This window comes from Podarcis melisellensis, assembly GCF_964234715.1.
Source record: "Podarcis melisellensis genome assembly, chromosome: 2".
NCBI lineage: Eukaryota > Metazoa > Chordata > Lepidosauria > Squamata > Lacertidae > Podarcis > Podarcis melisellensis.
The window spans coordinates 114779339-114798181 of NC_138529.1; the positions used below are offsets into that span (position 1 = coordinate 114779339).

The window sequence follows — 18843 nt, forward strand, 5'->3', positions numbered from 1 at the left end:
CTGCTGTGGGGAGACCACGTCGTAATTCCCTAAAGACTCCGTCAACGCGTCCTGGAGGCTCTGCACATTGGCCACCCGGGAATTGTCAAAATGAAGGCGTTGGCTCGGTGTTACGTCTGGTGGCCTAACATGGACGATGCCATCACAGGGTGTCCGCCTGTCAAGCGTGCCAAGAATCGATGCCTGCACCACCGGCAGCTAAGGGACACACCTGGGAGACGCCAAAGACACCCTGGTCAAGGGTGCACATCGATCTGGCTGGCCCCTTTCACGGCCGGACCTTTATGGTAGTGGTGGATGCCTATTCCAAATGGCTGGAGGTGGCCCTGATGCCCTCCACCACTACCGAGGCCGTCATCCGGGTGCTGCGAGGCCTGTTTGCGATGCATGGGTGTCCTGATGTCCTTATCTCCGACAACGGACCGCAGTTCACGTCAGGCACTTTTGAGCGGTATCTTTTGGGCCTGGGCATCCGCCATGCCCTAACGGCACCCTTTTATCCATCCAGCAACGGGCAAGCGGAGAGAATGGTGCGCTCGGCAAAAGAGGCACTGGCGCGCCTGGACCGGGGAGACTGGCATGAGCGGGTCACCGAATACTTGTTCGTGCAACACATCACCCCTCATGCGGCCACAGGGTGGAGTCCTGCTGAACTGCTTATGGGCCGCCGCCTCAGGTCACCGCTTGACCGACTGCACCCGGACTTTGCCGTGGCCGAACCCCCAGGCTGTGCCAACGCGCCACAGTCATTTGTTCCAGGAAACCAGGTCTTTGCCCGGAACTATGTGGGGGACTTTCCTTGGGTGCCAGCCACAGTAGTGGGAGTCACTGGACCTCGCTCGTACCAGGTGGCACTCGAAGATGGACGCTTGTGGCGCCGGTACATAGACCAGCTTAGGCGCAGGGTTGGGGACTTGGACACTACCGTGGTGCCCCCAACTGCGCTTGTGGCTCCAGAAGAGACACTTACAGATGGCGAGGCTCCACCTACACCTCCCTTGCAAACTGCCAGCATGGGGCCGAACCAAGCCGCTTCAGAGGGTCTGCCAGACTTACCACAGACTCAGACCACTCCACTTGCGGAGGCTCCACCCACAGCAGCGGATCCAGGGGATTTGGTTTCAACGCCACCCAGGGTCGCACCACAGCCTCAGCAATAATTGTGTGGCCCCCCCAGACTTGGCTACCAGTCCCCGGCGGTCTGGCAGAGTTTCCAAGCGCCCGACTTATTTAAAGGACTATGTTGTTGGACATGTATCACTGTTGGTCTAAGTATGGGAAATGTAACCGATATGCTTTTGTGCCTAATTGAACCATTACGTGTAGTGTTGTATATAAGGAAACCATTACGATTGTAACTAACGCCCTATCTCGGTGGGGAGGGGTGTTATGTACTGAAGTTCTCACCCTGGGCCAGCAGGGGGATACTGTAGATAGTTTTCACTCAGGTCCACGTCAGTTATTTTAGGCGGGAAACTCTGGGTTGTTGTTGCTACAATGTTGATAGCTGGCTGCCTATAAAAGCAGGCCGGCTGAGCTGTTTGCTGTTCAGTTTTCTGTTCCAGCTTACAAAATAAAGAGCTGCCTGGAGAAATTGCTGTGTCGTCTGCCATGTCTACCCACTATTCTACAATAATAATGATGATGTGTTTGATGCCAGGGCTTTGACTATAGGAGAAGCAAGACTTTCTGGGGTGTTCATACTGTGAGCTCCTCCACCAAAAACCATAGATCATAAAGAAACCACAGTGTCCACTGCCCCCTCATTCTAGGTATGTTCCTGGAAAACCTAGGATCTATAACCACTCAGAGATTGGGGTCCATTCACAGCCGAGTCCCTTTACGCACCAGCAACAATGAGTGACACCCAGCTAGAGAAGGCAAGGCCTGGGAAAAACCCCAGAGAAATTGGGGGTGGGGGGAAACCAGGTTATTTCCATTTTCCCCCAAAGCTGATTTTCTGGAAAAATTGAAAAAAAATAGTTTGATATAGTTTGAATATTCCACACACTATTTCACCCCTCATTTTTTCCTTTAGAAAAGGAAAAAAAAGGAAAAAACACCCGCCCCGCCCCCCATTTTTTCATTTTTTGCACACACACTTTGGAGCTCCCTGCAGACTGACACCAGGCAGGTGCTCTCAGTGTACTCTTTCTGGCAACTGCTCAAAACATTTTCGTTAGGGCCAGCCCATCTGAACACGTAGAAGCTGCATGCGATTTACTTCTTTTTAACCGCTGCTGACTTTTAAATACCTGCTTTTAACTGTGTTTTATCAATCAGTTTAATATTCTGTTGTATATTTTTGTAAACTGTTTAGAAAACTCTCTTACCATCATGCAGTTTATCATATATAATAGCAAATTCAATTAAAAACACACACACACTCCTTTTCCTTTCAGACTTTGAGTCTTAGTGCAACATACTATTCAGTACAGGGGATGCTCAGGATGCAAACGTGATCCGTGTGGGATGCACATTCACAACCCGCAGCGGCACGTCTGCGCACGCGCGGGCTGCGATTTGGCTCTTCTGCGCATGCGCAGCCCCCGAAACCCGGAAGTAACCTGTTCCGGTACTTCCTGGTTTTGGCAGGTCCATAACCTGAAAAAACGCAACCTGAAGTGTCTGTAAGCTGAGGTATTACTATAACTGGATGTTGGTTACTTCTGAGCCTGGCATGCAAAAAAATTACCTTATGCTTTGCCCTGGCTCTCCTCAAGTAGAGATGGAAAGGCCTGGGGGGGGGGAATGGGGGGGAAACAGGTCCCCCCCTCGCCCCCTTTTCCCCAAAAGCCATTTTTTATAAGTTCTTGAGGGAAAATGACAAAGAGGAAGAGCAAGAAGAAATTGAAAATGATAGCAGTAGTTCAGAAAATGAGATAGAATAAACTGCATGTATATGTTGTGTCTTCTGGATTTGTTGTTGTTGTTGTTTAAAAAAAACACTACTCAAAGGATAGACCTTCTATGGAGCTTAAATATTGAGATGGACTTTAACTTTATTTGCTGTTGGTGCTAAGGGGCAAATCTGATTATTTTTTATGTTGATGGTTTCTTCCTTTTTTTGTTGCTTTTGAGGGAAAGGGGGTGGTTACCTGTTTTATTGAAGGCATAATGCAGTGATACCTCATGTTACCTCAGCTTCATGTTACATTCTTTCAGGTTACATCCCGCGGCGACCTGGAAGTACCGGAAAGGGTTACTTCCGGGTTTTGCCGCTCATGCATGCGCAGACACACAAAATGACGTCACGCGCATGCGCAGAAGCGGCGAGTCACAACCCGCACATGCACAGACACGGCGCTGCGGGTTGCGTTCTTTTCATGTTGCAAGTGGGCCTACGGAACAGATCCCGTTCGCAACCAGAGGTACCATTGTATTTTTATCTACCCTGTGTTTCATGCGATTTGTAAAACTACTCCACACTGAATTTTCCCCCCAAAATTTCCATTTTTTTCAGAAAAAAGCGGGGCGAGGAACGGGGACGTTTGTTTCTCATGGCTTCAAAATTCCCAGAAATTTTACATCTCTACATCCGAAAATTCTCTAACAATCAATGTTTTAGTTCTTTCTCAAGCAGGAAAACTTACTGCAAGAAATCAAGGAAACTGATCAGAGGTTGAAGTTTGATCTTTGTTTACCCAGATTATATAGCAATACAGGTCAGACATGCGAGGAACTCAGTGGTATGATCCAACTGTTACCCGAACCGCAAAAGATAGGTGTTTTCAAACCTGAGCTATGTTGGAGTAACTGGACATGGGAAGGGGTTAATTTCCTTCATGGGCATAAATCACTCTGTGGATAAGAATCAGAGGCACAAGAACAGTCAAGTCAGTTACTATGGTAACAGCTCAGGGCCCTGGCTGTATAAAGTGATCAATGTATGTCAGCTCAGAAGTGTCTGCTGTTTCGTCTTGAATTGCTGAATGTAAGAGCAACGGAGATACTAAGTACTGGTATGTATCACTACATATTTGTATCTGCAAAACCCTATGAATATATTTCTACGTCCATAACTGTTTTACTGATCTTTATCTTCAGCAGCAGTAAACCATCAGAATGTTTTTCAGCTTCTGTGTGGTGACTGGTACCGTAAGCAACTTTCACTGCATGGGTATCTCCCCCGAGACTCCCAACAAGCTAGCTAGCTTCAAAAACAAACGACTCAAATCTCAAAAGGCGAACATGGGAAGGTAGCTCATCTAGGACAGTCATATCTAACCCGTCGATTGTGGGCCCAGCTCCTTTCCATGGCAACCCAAAAGAGAACAGCATGCTTCTCACCAGCCAGAAAGTTGATGGCTCCAAAGTCAGGCATGAAAGATGCACATGCACAACAAAGGAGAAGGAGAAGCGGGCAGGCATGAGGCGGGAGTGGGGAGAAGAAGGAGGGGAGGTGTACGCAGACAGAAAGGCCAGGCGAGAGAGAGAGAGAGAGAGAGAGAGAGAGAGAGAGAGAGAAGCCCAGGCAGCTTGCTCCGACTGGCTCCTCAGAGAGAGGAGCTAGTTTAGGAAGAGAGAGAGAAAAGGCCAGCGCAGAGAGAGAAAGGGCTGGTTTAGGGAAAGAGAGAGAGAGAGAAGCCCAGTGTGCTCTGACTGGCTCCTCAGAAAAATAACTTTTGCCTCTTTCCCCCCCCCTTAACTCCCCTTCCCGCATCCAGTTGTCCACCTCCTTCCACACATGCACCCCGCATGTGCGCCTTGTCCCCCCAATTTGAGTGTTAATTGGGCCTGTATTTGGCTGGTTTGGACGATGCTGCTGCTGCCCTGAGCAGACCACGCAGACGTCACTGGCCCACTTCAGAACTGCTTTCTTTAGCCTGGCTGCCACTCAGAGGAGAAACAGCACCGGCAAGAGGTCCACAGTGCAGCCACCCTCCACTAGCCCAGCCAGTAATAGGAAGTGTTCTTTTGGGGCGGGGTAGTGTCAGGAATGAGCCAGCTCCAAGCGAAGGTTTGCAGCCAACTGCAGAAAGCAGCCAGGAACTGAGAGGCATAGATGTTTGTCATGCAGGGGAGAACCGGCAGCTGCAGACTTTGGCTCTTCCTTTAAAATATATATATATATTAGCAGTTTCCACATAACAAATTATCAAACCATATAGTCGCTTACATTAATTTTTCCCGTTTCCCTCCTCCCTCCCTCCCTTCCTTCCATCCTTCCCTCCCCCACCACCAAGGACTTCCCTCAGCTCCTCTCTCTGATTTCTCTCTCTTTTTTTTAAATATCTTTTTATTAAGTTCTTCACTACAGAAAACACAAAAACATTGAGAAACAAAACATAACAAAATACAAACGAAAAGAAAAAGAAAAAACCGAAGACAACACACATAGCAATTAAACAAACAAATCTACTTTAAAACACTAACTCTTTGATTTCTCAGCACATATTATTCTCTGCATGTTATAAAGTTGTACATATCCTTACATTATCTATCTAACATGTTATCAACCAATAAATTTGTGTATGTTTATTCAAAACCTGCCAAGGAGTCTTCATTTTGTTGTCTTTTTAGATAATTTGTAAAAAGCTCCCATTCTTCCTTAAAGTCATAGTTGTCCTTGTCCCACAATTTGTATGTCAATTTAGCCAACTCTGCATAGCTCATCAGTTTTTCTTGCCACTGTTTTTTCGTTGGGATTTCCTCATTCTTCCATCCTTCTGCTATCAAGACTCTTGCCGCTTTTGTAGCATACATAAATGAATTATTTGTTTTTCTTGGCAGGTCTCGTCCTGCAATCCCTAACAAAAATGCTTCTTTTTTTTAAACAAATGTCATTTTAAACTTTTTTTTTCAATTCATTATATATCATTTCCCAAATTTTTTTAATTTCTCTACATTCCCACCACATATATGATAAAAAGCCCCTTCTTTTTCTTTACATTTCCAACATATATTTGACTCGGTTTTATACATCTTTGTAATCTGTACTGGTGTAATATACCATATATACATCATTTTCATATAATTTTATTTCAAGAGAGATTTCAAGCTTACTTTCCACAGTTTTCCCCAAGTTTTTCCTCAAATTGTATATTATTGTATATTATGTCCTATATCCTGTGCCCATTTGATCATAACTGATTTGACTTCCTCATCTTTTGTTTCCCATTCTAGCAAAATACTATATGCTTTCTTTAGCAGCTTCCCTTCTTCGATAACTTCCTATTGAAATATATAAATTGTATAACTAAACCCCTTCTTATTATCTTCCTTGTACATCTCATGTAATTGTCTGTAGTGTAACCAACTCTGAAAATGGTCTTTAATTTCCTCATAGTCTTTTAGCTTCCATTTTCCTTCTTGATCCATCAACAATTCTCTATATGTAGGCCACTTCCTTTTTTTGCCAAGCGGTTTGAGTAACAAAGCTTCAATTGGTGATACCCACTGGGGTGTTTTTTGTTCTATTAAGTCTTTGTATCTCTCCCACACCCTCATTAGAATCATTTTTTGATCTGCAAATTCAAGTAATTCAGTTTCCAATTTTAAAAAATATATGATTTTTTTCTCATTGGGGGCATAAATTCCCACCAACATCACCTTCTCTCCTTGGATTTTTATTTGTATTATTAAGATCCTGCCTTTCTCATCTCTTTGAATCAATTTGGGTTCTAGTGCAGGATTAATATAACAAACTACTCCTCTCTTTTTTGCATTATCTGCTGAGATGAAATCCAATCCTAATTTTTTATTAATTAATATTCTTTTATGCTATCTTGCAATATGTGCTTCCTGAAAACAAATTATATCCAACTTTTGTTTTAAAATTACATGTTGAATCCTGTTATGTTTAGTTTTGTTATTCAAACCATTAACATTCCAACTTAATATTTTAAGATTGGCCATTGTCAGAGTCACTTACAATATCTGTTTTTCCACCTGTTCCTCCTTCCAGTGATAGCCGCTCCAAAGCAGCTCTTTGTTCTGCTACTGGGTCTTCATGTCCAGAGTTTAGGTCTCTCCTATGTTTTTCAAAAAAATATTTGGCCTGGTATTCTGTTGTCAACCTATATCTCTTTTTCATAAATGTAAATGACATCCCCTCTGGGTATTCCCATTTATATTTAATGTCTGCTTTTCTCAGCGCTGTTGTCAAGAACCGGTATTTTTGTCTTCTGAGTCTCAATTTAAATGGAATCTCCTGAAAAATATTGACCTTCTGTCCAGCAACCACAAGATTGTCCACAAAACTTTTCTGAAGTTTTGCATCCTTCGTTTTTTTGTTGTTGTTACAAATGTTAATAGGACATCTCCTGGCTGCTTTCTCTGCCGACTTTCTATCGTGCGTATCCGAAAACAGCTCTCCGTCATTTCTGCCACCCACTCTTGCCTCTCCCCCACCCATTCTGCAATTGTCTTTGTAACATATGTTTCTAAGTTCTGTTCTGATTCTGGTAGGCCTCTTATTCTCACTGTTTTCCCCCCTTTATCTCAACTGCAAGAGGAGGCTTTTATCTTCCAAATCATTTTGTTTCTCTTGTAGACCTCTCACCATCCCTATACAGTGGTGCCTCGCAAGACGTAAAGAATCTGTTCTGCGAGTCTCTTCCTCTAGCGGTTTTTTCATCTTGCGAAGCAAGCCCATTGACAGATTAGCGGATTAGTGCTATTAGCGGCTTTTAGCGGCTTATCGGCTTGGCAGATAAGCGGCTTAGCGGCTTAGAAAAAGGGGGGGAAAGGGGGGAAAAACCCGCAGGAACTCGCAAGACATTTTCCCATAGGAAATTCATTTTCCGAAGCACCTCCAAAACGGAAAACTCTTTCGTCTAGCGAGTTTTCCGTCTTGCGAGGCATTCATCTTGCGGGGCACCACTGTAACAGCTTTCTGTTCTTCCTTCAAACGTCCTAACTCCTCACTAGTTTTTTTTCTAGCTTATCAACTTTAGTTTCTAATTTGTTAACCTTCTCACCTAATTTTCCAAATTGTTCTGTCAATAATTTATTCGATTTTTTCGTATCCAAATGCACTTGTTCAGCAAAACTTTTCACTGACTGCACCATCTCCTGTCTAAATTCCATAAGTTGTTGTGTAGGAAGGTCAGTGGTATTCTGTTTTCCCTGCTTTTCTGTCTCTTCTTGTACGCTTGCCCGTCTCCTGTCCATTGCAGATTTCCTTGTTATGGCTCCTGCATCCTGTTTACCTGCCATTTCTGACCCAGAAAGTTTTCCCGCCACTAAATAATTTTATTTTGATCTGTTCAAGGTCACACCTGCGTTTCGTAGTTCATCCCAGAAGTGAAAGTATTTTCCCACTCCCAAGCTGAACCGTAAATTTTCACTTTACCATTTGATCGTTCCCTCCCCTCCTACCAATGGAACTTAAGTTAGTAAAACTGTAAAATCCTTGCAAAACAGAGCCAAAAGAGAACAGACAAAGGAAAAAGCATAAAATACCCAGTAAAACCTGTAAAAAACAAAAGATGACTACCGGTATTTTCACTCCCAGGCCCCTTATCTCCCAACCAGATTTAAATTACATGTCCTATATCAAACAGGACAGTTCCCCAAGACGAACCGGCACAAACTGTTAATATAAAGTTAATATAAAAGAAGTATACTTCTCTTCAATAGTTTTTATAAAAGGTGGTGACAAATGAGAGTTAGTCCAACTTTATATTTGTAATCCAAAGTATAAATCCAAAATATAAATCCAAATGGACTGTTCTTCACTATGTTGTAATCCAAATCTTCCAGCCTTTAGGCTTCAGATATGTACATCCAAAATGTCAAAGAATATTAAGGTTATTTATTGGCGAGTAAAATTGCGTAGGTCCCCTGGTCTTCAGTAAGCACTAAATATTAATTCCAAAACTATTCCAGGATGTCCTTCCTTCTTGGGGAATTTCTCCCCCAATATGTTGGAGACGTGTAAGCAGCTCCTCTCCGACTTTCCTGCTTCAAAGCAACCACGGAGGAGGGAAGGAAGGGGACCATGGATCCTCCACTGCTCCCGGCTGCAGCGGATTCTCTCCTCCCGGGCTCCCTTTGAAGCAGCAAAGTGGGAGGGGAGCAGCTTACACTCGTGTAAGCAGCTCCTCTCCCACTTTCCTGCTTCAAAGTGGAGGGAATCTGCTGCAGTTGTGAGCAGAGGATCCTTGGCTCTGCTTCCTTCCCTCCTCCGTGGCTTGCTTTGAAGCAGGGTGCAGGGAGGAAAGAGGGCAGGAAATAGATGCCGGGCAGGAAGACACAGCCACACTTTGACCACTGGAAAGTCCACCTCAGCCTCCGCAGATTTCCACTGAGACGGCCAGGCTAATCTCGATGGCCATAAGAGCTGGAAACTTGTATGGGCTGTTTATTTAAAGACGAAAACATGCACACACGTGAAAGAAATCCTCCCAGGTTCCTGGACACAACCCACGCTTGATATTCACACAGGTTACATGGATGGCATTGCCAACTGGAGAAGCAACATGGTGAAAGAGCAAGTCCTGGTTTCAAGCTTAAGATCAGCTCTTTCGTGGTGGCCTCAAACAATCCTTTGGCTGCAACGGGAATCCCACCCTCCCTTAATTCAGGATGCTACAGTCTACAGATGCTGTGGCTGCCTGCCCTTTTCCCTGATCTGTAAAAGCACCTTCAAGAGGGTGATGGGAGGTGACACAGTCATCTTCCAGATGTGCAAAGAATCACCCGGTTGACACTAAACGTGACAGCAAGCCTCACACTCAGATCTGAAGCATAAATGGGAACCTAGGAAGCTGCCTTATAAGGAGTCGGACCCACTACTCCATCGAGCTTAGTAATGTCAACACTGACTGGCAGCAGTTTGCCAGAGTTTCAAACCTGGAGAAGCCGGGGATTGAATGTGTGGTGTTCTGCATGCAAAGCCACTGAGGTCATAGCTGTTCCCTTTAAAAACAAACTAAGATTGTAGTCCTCATGGTTCTGAAGAAAGGGCTAATTTAAACAGGAACAGAGGGACCTTCCCTGTACCACGTCAGGACCCCTGAGCCCATTTAGCTCAGTTTTGCCTTCACTGATAGGCAGAGTGTTAAGTTGTGGGTTGACATAGCAGCCGGCACAGCGATTTCTTCAAGTAGCTCTTTATTTTGTAAGCTGGAATAGAACTGACTGCAAACAGCTCAGCCAGCCTGCTTTTATAGGCAACCGGCTGTCAACATTGTAACAACAACAGCCCAGAGTTCCCGCCTAAAATAACTGCCGTGGACCTGAGTGAAAACTATATACAGACCTGAGTGAAAACTATATACAGTATCCCCCTGTTGGCCCAGGGTGAAACTACACTACATAACACCCCTCCCCACCGAGATAAGGCGTTAGTTACAATCGTAATGGTTTCCTTATATACAGCACTACGCGTAATGGTTCAATTAGGCACAAAAGTATATCGGTTACATTTCCCATACTTAGACCAACAGTGATACATGTCCAACAACATAGTCCTTTAAATAAGTTGGGCGCTTGGAAACTCTGCCAGACCGCCGGGGACTGGTAGCCAAGTCCGGAGGGCCACACAGTTCTCGCTGAGGCTGTGGTGCGACCCTAGGTGGTGTTGGAACCAACTCCCCTGGATCCGCTGCTGTGGGTGGAGCCTCCGCAAGTGGAGTGGTCTGAGTCTGTTCTGAAGCGGCTTGGTTTGGCTCCACGCTGGCAGTTTGCGAGGGAGGTGTAGGTGGGGCCTCGCCATCTGTACGTGTCTCTTCTGGAGCCGCAAGCGCAGTTGGGGGCACCTCGGTAGTGTCCAAGTCCCCAACCCTGCGCCTAAGCTGGTCTATGTGCCGTCGCCACAAGCGTCCATCTTCGAGTGCCACCTGGTACGAGCGAGGTCCAGTGACTCCCACTACTGTGGCTGGCACCCAAGGAATGTCCCCCACATAGTTCCGGGCAAAGACCTGGTTTCCTGGGACAAATGACCGTGGCGCGTTGGCACAGCCTGGGGGTTCAGCCACGGCAAAGTCCGGGTGAAGCCGGTCGAGTGGTGACCTGAGGCGGCGGCCCATAAGCAGTTCAGCAGGACTCCTCCCTGTGGCCGCATGAGGGGTGATGTGTTGCACGAACAAGTATTCGGCAACCCGCTCATGCCAATCTCCCCGGTCCAGGCGCGCCAGTGCCTCTTTTGCCGAGCGCACCATTCTCTCCGCTTGCCCGTTGCTGGATGGATGAAAGGGTGCCGTTAGGGCATGGCGGATGCCCAGGCCCAAAAGATACCGCTCAAACGTGCCTGACGTGAACTGCGGTCCATTGTCAGAGACAAGGACATCAGGACACCCATGCGTTGCAAACAGGCCTCGCAGCACCCGGATGACAGCTTCGGTAGTGGTGGAGGGCATCAGGGCGACCTCCAGCCATTTGGAATAGGCGTCCACCACTACCATAAAGGTCCGGCCGTGAAAGGGGCCAGCCAGATCGATGTGCACCCTCGACCAGGGTGTCTTTGGCGTCTCCCAGGTGTGTCCCTTAGCTGCCGGTGGTGCAGGCCTCGATTCTTGGCACGCTTGACAGGCGGACACCCAGGCAGTGATGGCATCGTCCATGTTAGGCCACCAGACGTAACACCGAGCCAACGCCTTCATTTTGACAATTCCCGGGTGGCCAACGTGCAAAGCCTCCAGGACGCGCTGACGGAGTCCCTGGGGAATCACGACGCGGTCTCCCCACAGCAGACAGCCGCGATGAGCTGAGAGTTCATGTTGTCTGGTTGCGAAGGGCTGGAACTCCGATGCAAAAGGCCCTTGTGGCCACCCCCTCCACACCCAGTTGAGCGCCCGGCTGATGGTGCGATCCTGGGCAGACGCGGAGGCCACAGTGGCAGCCGATACAGGCGCTGCCGGAAGATCCTCAATCAGAAGGAGCGATGAAGCTGGAGCCGGGTCTTCCACAAATGCTGGAAGAGGGCAACGGCTGAGGGCGTCGGCATGGCCCATCGATTTCCCTGGGCGATGGATGAGCCGGTAGTGGTAGGCAGCCAGGAAAACAGTCCATTGCAGCATGCGTGGCGAGAGGACCGGTGGAGTTGGACGATCACCGGCGAGGAGGCCCAGGAGTGGCTTGTGGTCAATGATGAGGTCAAAAGTCCTGCCATAGAGGTATTCATGGAACCTCTTCACTCCAGCCACAAGTGCCAGTGCCTCCTTGTCAACCTGGCTGTAATTCCGTTCCGTCGGAGATAGTGTCCTGGAAAAGTAGGCGAGCGGTGCTTCTCTTCCATCTGGAAAACGGTGACTAAGGACAGCACCGATGCCAAAAGGTGAGGCGTCGCAGGCAAGGACCAGCGGCCTGGATTCACTGTACTGTACCAGCACACTGTCTGAAGAAAGGAGAGCCTTGACCGTGTTGAAGGCCGCCGTCTCCCGATGACCCCAGGCCCAAGGCGTCTTAGTGCTAAGGAGTCGGTGAAGAGGCTCAGCCACTGTGGCTTTGTGGGGCAGGAACATGTTATAAAAGTTCAGCAGCCCCAGGAATGCCTGCAACTCCGTTTTGTTCTTTGGGGTGGGGGCCTGCTGGATAGCGCGGATCTTGGATGTGGTTGGGTGAAGGCCGGAGGCATCGATAAGATAGCCCAGGAACTCTACCTGTGGAACGGCGATCTGGCACTTCTCCCTCTTTACCTTGAGCCCGGCCTCTTGGAACCTGGTCAGCACGGCACGGAGGCGCTCGAACAGCTGCTGGTGTGAGTCTGCAGACACCAAAACGTCATCAAAATATGGTACCACGCCCGGAAGCCCTTGCAGGAGACGCTCCATAAGGCTTTGGAAGATGCCAGGAGCCACACTCACCCCGAACTGCACCCGGCGGCAACGGAATGCCCCCCGGTGGGTGACGATCGTCTGGGCTTCAGCAGTGGCATCATCAACTGGCAGTTGTTGATAGGCTTGGGCAAGGTCCAGCTTAGCGAAGACCTTACCCTCACCCAGGGAATGCAGCAGGTATTGGACAACAGGAACCGGATAAGCGTGCTGCTGAAGTGCCTTGTTGATCGTGCACTTGTAGTCAGCGCAGATTCTCACCGACCCATCTGGCTTGACAGGCGTGACGATGGGGGTTTCCCACTTGGCGTGGTCAACCGGCTCCAAAACTCCTTGGGCGATCAGTTTGTCCAGTTGTTCGTCCACCTTAGCCTTGAGAGCAAAGGGAACCCGGCGTGGCTTTAGCTTGATGGGGGCGACTTGTGGATCAAGGCTAAAGGAGATGGGCGTACCTGTATATTGCCCCAAGGTGCCGTCAAAAACCTCGGCAAAGTCTTTGACCAGACCCTCAGTCTCTGCGTTAGAGATGCAGTTGATGCCGGTGACTTCCAGGCCGAGGGCATCAAACCAGTCTAGCCCTAGGAGGCTTGGCCGCTGACCTTCGACCACCACCAACCGGAGCAGGCCCGAAAAATCCTTGAAGGCGATCCGGAACTGGCCAACGCCTACCACGGGAATGTCGTTTCCCTGGTAGTCTCTCAGGTGTACGCGGTGAGAGTCAAGTTGCCTTTTGGACACTCTGGGTACCAGTCTTTTGATGGTGCTCCATGACACGATGGACAGGGCAGACCCGGTGTCGATCTCCATGTCACATGGAGCTCCTTCAATGAGCACCGTGACGTTCAGCTTGCGTCGCGTAGGCGAGTCAGTTTGGCCAATCGTGGTTCCAGATGGGCAGCGGCAGTTGGTGAGAGTGAAACAACTTTCCTTGGCAGACTGGAGTGAAGACTTGGACTTGCGAGTCGATGAAGGGAGGGTGTCAGACGGAGCTGATCGGCAGACCTTAGCGATGTGGCCCCTTCTGGAACACTTCCTACAGATGGCGTCTCTGAATCGACACTTGGCACGGGAATGGTTGCCTCCGCAGCCGGCACATTCCGGTTGGCCCTTGGACTTCTGTTGGAACTTCCTGCGCTCCCGCTTTGTCTGGTGCACGTCATCGTCTTCACTGGAGGATGCCTCATCACTGCTGGCCTCTTCATGATGCACCGGAACTGGCTCCCTAGCAAGACGCGGGCTGCTGGACTTGCGGATCTCCTGGGCGGAGCGTTCAGCAGCTTCTGAGGCCACAGCCTCCTCAATGGCTTTCTGTAGCGTGAGGTCTGGCTTGGCTAGGAGACGCCGTTGCAGATGGATGTCCCGGACCCCACAGACAATTCGATCCATCAGGGCATCGTCTAAGTCTCGGTACTCACAGTGCATTGCAGCCTGTCGCAGGGCGGTGGTGTGGTTGTTGATTGACTCCCCCTCTGCCTGGTTCCGGTGGTAGAACGCATGGCGGGCAGCAATCTTGGACGGCTTTGGTGCGTAGTGGTTGCGGAGCTTCTCTTGGATCGTGTCCCATGGTGTTGCCTGGACTGCTTCAGGCGCAACCAATGCTCGGGCCGTCTCAAACACCTCAGGCCCACAGAGGCTGAGGAATAGGCCCCGCTTCCGATCCATTGATACTGCTGTCAGCTCGTTGGCTTGGAGGTAGCAGTCGAACCGAGCGAGGTAGGAGTCCCATGATTCAGAGGCTGGCGCAAACGGCAGTAGAGGCACAAGTGAAGCCATGATTCCGATGCCGGCGTGAAGGGCGATGGATGGAATACAGTGCTCTAGCCAGAACAGTCAGCTCTGAATTGGTTCTGCCCAGTGATTTCGCTCAGTGATTTCGCTCTGTGATTCAGCTCAGTGATTCAGCTCAGTTCAGAGGCTGGCCGCATCTGGCTGTGCTCTGATGTCCATCCATCCCACCTTCATCACCAGTGTTAAGTTGTGGGTTGACATAGCAGCCGGCACAGCGATTTCTTCAAGTAGCTCTTTATTTTGTAAGCTGGAATAGAACTGACTGCAAACAGCTCAGCCGGCCCGCTTTTATAGGCAGCCGGCTGTCAACATTGTAACAACAACAGTCCAGAGTTCCCGCCTAAAATAACTGCCGCGGACCTGAGTGAAAACTATCTACAGACCTGAGTGAAAACTATATACAGTATCCCCCTGTTGGCCCAGGGTGAAACTACACTACATAACACAGAGGTTCACCAGGGTTTCAGGAGACACACCCTCAGCCCTACCCGGAGAAGCTTTCAAGGACTGAACTTGGGATCTTCTCCATGCTCTCCCCATTGAGCTATGATGGCTCCCTCTCTTCTCCTCCCCTCCTCCTCTGCAGGAGGCCTATCTCGGCTTGTCATTATAATGTATATATGTCAAGGGCTTTGAGATGCATATAAAGTCAGGCTCAGCATTATTAACTGGACTTAGACAAGCCATGGTTCCCCTTCCTACCCTCCTCTGAGGCTCGCTTTAAAGCAGCAAAGCAGACAGGAGCTGCCCACTTTGCGGCTTTAAATAGTTTAGTACAACATTTGATTCAGAATATCTTTTTTCGCGTTTTCCTCCTCTAAAAACTAGGCGCGCCTTGTGGTCAGGTGCGCCCTATAGAGCGAAAAATACGGTATTTGTTTGTTTTTGCAATAAATCCTCCTTTTAATTACCTATGCTTAGACAGTTGGATGGCATCATGTACGCCTCCTTTCGGCAACTCCGGCAACCAAGCTGGTGCCAGATGTATTGCTCTGCTTTCCTTTGGACCATATCAGTGAGGCTGAGACAGGGGTGTTATCATCTGGGCAGCCTAGGACCTGTCAGCATCGCCCTTGAGCCAGTACCACCAACTGGACTCATGCACTTCAGCCCCGACTGGGCTAGGCGAGCTGGGTAGCACTTCCAGAGACCACCTTCTGCACAGGAACAGGTCAAAGTGCTGTGGACTCACAGCTTAGAGTTGTGAGCACCGGATTCACTTCCACAAGAAGACAGTCATTGCACAGCAGAGTATAGCAGAGTCTAGCAGAGTATATAAATGACTTGGAGAGCAGCTCTGTAGAATATCTTCTTTATTCTATCTACAACTACTATACAACTATATACAGAGCTTAATGAGTTCTCTAAGCATAAAGAATGCTACACTGAGTGTCTGCAGCTGCTCTTAGCAGCAACCTTATCTCTAGACACGATCTCTAACACTCAGTCTCTCTTTCGGACACACTGACTGACTGACTGACTGACTGACTGACTGACTCTTTGGTGCTGGAGCAGAATAGTAGAGAGCAGAACACGCCTCTTTCTCTCTGGAGAATCAGCAGACTCATCAGGAGATTCTTGGATATGGGAGGGGTGAAATCTCCTCAGGACCTCCATAGAAACTGCCCAGGCTTGCCCACAGGGAGGTCACTTTGGTGCTGCTAACGCAGCAAAAACAACACAGGAGGCAGCAGTACCAGTCTCTGCAGCCAAAGCAGGTGCTGTGATTCTCCAGTGGTTCACTGCACTGTCTCTTGAGGCAGATGCCAAAAACAGGGGGATAATAATAATAATCATTATAATTATTATTATTTATATTTATACCCTGCCCATCTGCTTGGGTTTCCCCAGCCACTCTGGGTGGCTCCCAACAGAATATTAAAAACTTCCCTAAACAGGGCTGCCTTCAGATGTCTTCTAAAAGTTAGATAGTTGTTTATTTCCTTGACATCTGATGCAAGGGTGTGCCACAGGGTGGGCGCCACTACCGAGAAGGCCCTCTGCCTGTTGGTATATGTATTAAATTGTGTATTTTACAAAGAATAAAACAGAGGTCCCGTGACAGAGGCGCAAGCCTGGACCCAGTTGCTGCCGCAGCGCCACCATGACATCATAAGGTTGATACGACGTCACGTCACAACATCATGAAGTCATGGTGCAGCGCACTGGGCACTCGCAGTCTGGGGCTGGAAGCAGTGTTTCTGGATAACAGCAAGGAATAGATGAGCATATTGATTTCATATTTCAAGTCCTAAAGGAGTTTGAGGAGTCTCTGGACTCATAACCCCCAATGTGATGGGAATGGGTGATGCCAATCTCTTCCCAGATTGGCAGAAGTGGTTGAAAAGTCTTGTAGTGCTTTGGTTTTTTTCATTCATTTTTGCTGAATCAAATTTTGCAAAAGAAAGTGGATTTCCCCAAGTCCTGTGAGTTGGCTGCTTTTTGAATGGTTAATATAGTTGAAAATGGATGTGTGGGGGCAAGAGAAAAGGAGGGGTAAAGAGTTAGGGGTGAGGTTAGCATCATATGATGCTCAGTTGAGTACCAGAAGGGTGAGTGCAGGCATCGAAATGGTTAAAACCTTTTAGTTAAGTTGTCTTGAAGAGATACTGCTAGACGGAAAGAAAAGGAGGCCATATATGAAGGTAGGAAGCAAGCTGTGTTACAGATCAGAAGACATTTGGAGACCTCGAGTGATGGAGAATGCCACAAATCATGCTGTAGAAGCTTCAAAGGGAATTGCAGATTAAGCACTTTGGTGTAGCTGATGGTGTAAAATAGGGTTGCAGCAAAGGGAATGAACTTCACATGTCAAAAGATGTGAACTGCTAATTGGTTCCTGTCCCTGAAATGATGCTTTATGACTAGCATAATGAAGGGGTGAGTTTAATGATTTTACGAAGCCATATGCAAATGGCATTTGTGTGCGCTCTGGTTTCCGTCACGGTGTTCTGTTGTGCCAAAAGCGGTTTAGTCATGCTGGCCACGTGACCCAGAAAGCTGTCTGTGGACAAATGCTGGCTCCCTCGTCCTGAAAGCAAGATGAGTGCCACAACGCCATAGTCGCCATAGTCGCTGGAGGCATGGGAGATAAGGGCGTATTTGGGAGTAAGCCTTTAGAAGTCCAGCTGAGTCAAGAGCAATTCACCCCTTCAGTGGCGTAGTGTGGGTTGTCAGCACCCGGGGCAAGGCAAGTAATTTGCGCCACCTAATCCGTGGATTTTAGTAGGGGCAGAGAGCTGTGAGTGCGAGCACGCGCCCCCCAGATGTTGCGCCCGGTGCGGCCGGTCCCCCCTCACCTCCCACGCTACGCAACTGCGCCCCTTGTCTATGTAGCATAAATCAGGCTACCACTCCCCTTTGGTATGTAGGTTTTAAGTTTTTCAATCTATGTAGGCTTCAGAACTTGAATAAGAAGCAAGAGGCCCTGACACATCAAGGTGCAGAGTTGTATCCAATGGGTTTCTGCCAGCTATGCAGATGCTTAGGAGCTTCTGATAGAATTTATATGATTTCTTTGTGTATAAACCCTGTGAGAAGTCGTTCGTGGAAACAAACAGACAAAGGACTTCAATATAAGGTTAACCCTTTTATTAGTCGCGTTTGCAAAGGCGGACTCTCCGTACCCGTAGATACGAAGAGCCTCGATCAGGCATAAGCGCAGCAGTTTTATCCCTACAGCTGCCGCCCCTCTCTCAGAGGCTTGGCTTACAATATACTTATCAGAGTTCAACACATTTCTAATACATTGTCCACTCTACACTAACCACTTCATCTATTATCAGATATGGGCCTACGCCCCTTGGATTTCTTTATCCTGTGTACGCAGCTCATGGGGACTTTCCAAACTGAGTTTGAGGCACACCCTTGCTTGTAATTTTTCCTTTATTTCTTAATCTCACAACCCTATAAAAAGGGCTTTGAGGTGCAGGCATAGGGCAGCGACACCCAGGGCAGGAAGAAAAGGGGAGCAGAGTGGAATGCGAGGAGTCTTGATTTTTAACCAAAATGCTATGTGCACCCGCATCTAATCTTGCCCTTTTCAAAAAACTATTTCTTGGTGTGTGTTTTTCTTTTTGTAAACCTACCAAAAAATAAGATTAGATAAATTTGGGGGGTTGAGGAGGGTCAGTTGCAGGGGGGTGAGAAATATCCCTATTTTCATCAGGAATGTTGGAGGGGGTGAGGGGACCTAAGATTCCCGTACAACCTTTTTTGCTTGAGCAATTGCTTGTTAGAGAATTCTCAGGTGTCCCTCGCTGTGGCTGGTGGGTGATAAAAGAGACTTGGCTGTGCACCAGACCTCAAGTGGAGCTTTCTCCTATCTGCACAC

General features: G+C 48.1%; 1 protein-coding gene across 2 annotated transcripts in view; it reads left to right on the forward strand.

Annotated features, from left to right (window-relative positions):
- The window catches only part of LOC309364737 (uncharacterized protein), a 36506-nt gene that overhangs the window by 5112 nt on the left and 12551 nt on the right, over positions 1-18843 (forward strand). Inside the window, exon 2 of one of the 2 annotated variants that reach the window (XM_081902556.1) lies at positions 3166-3371. The exons of the other annotated variant lie outside the window; for it this stretch is intronic. The gene's annotated coding sequence lies outside the window, so the exon portion shown is untranslated. The remainder of the gene's footprint in view (positions 1-3165; positions 3372-18843) is intronic. 2 annotated transcript variants of the gene reach the window in all.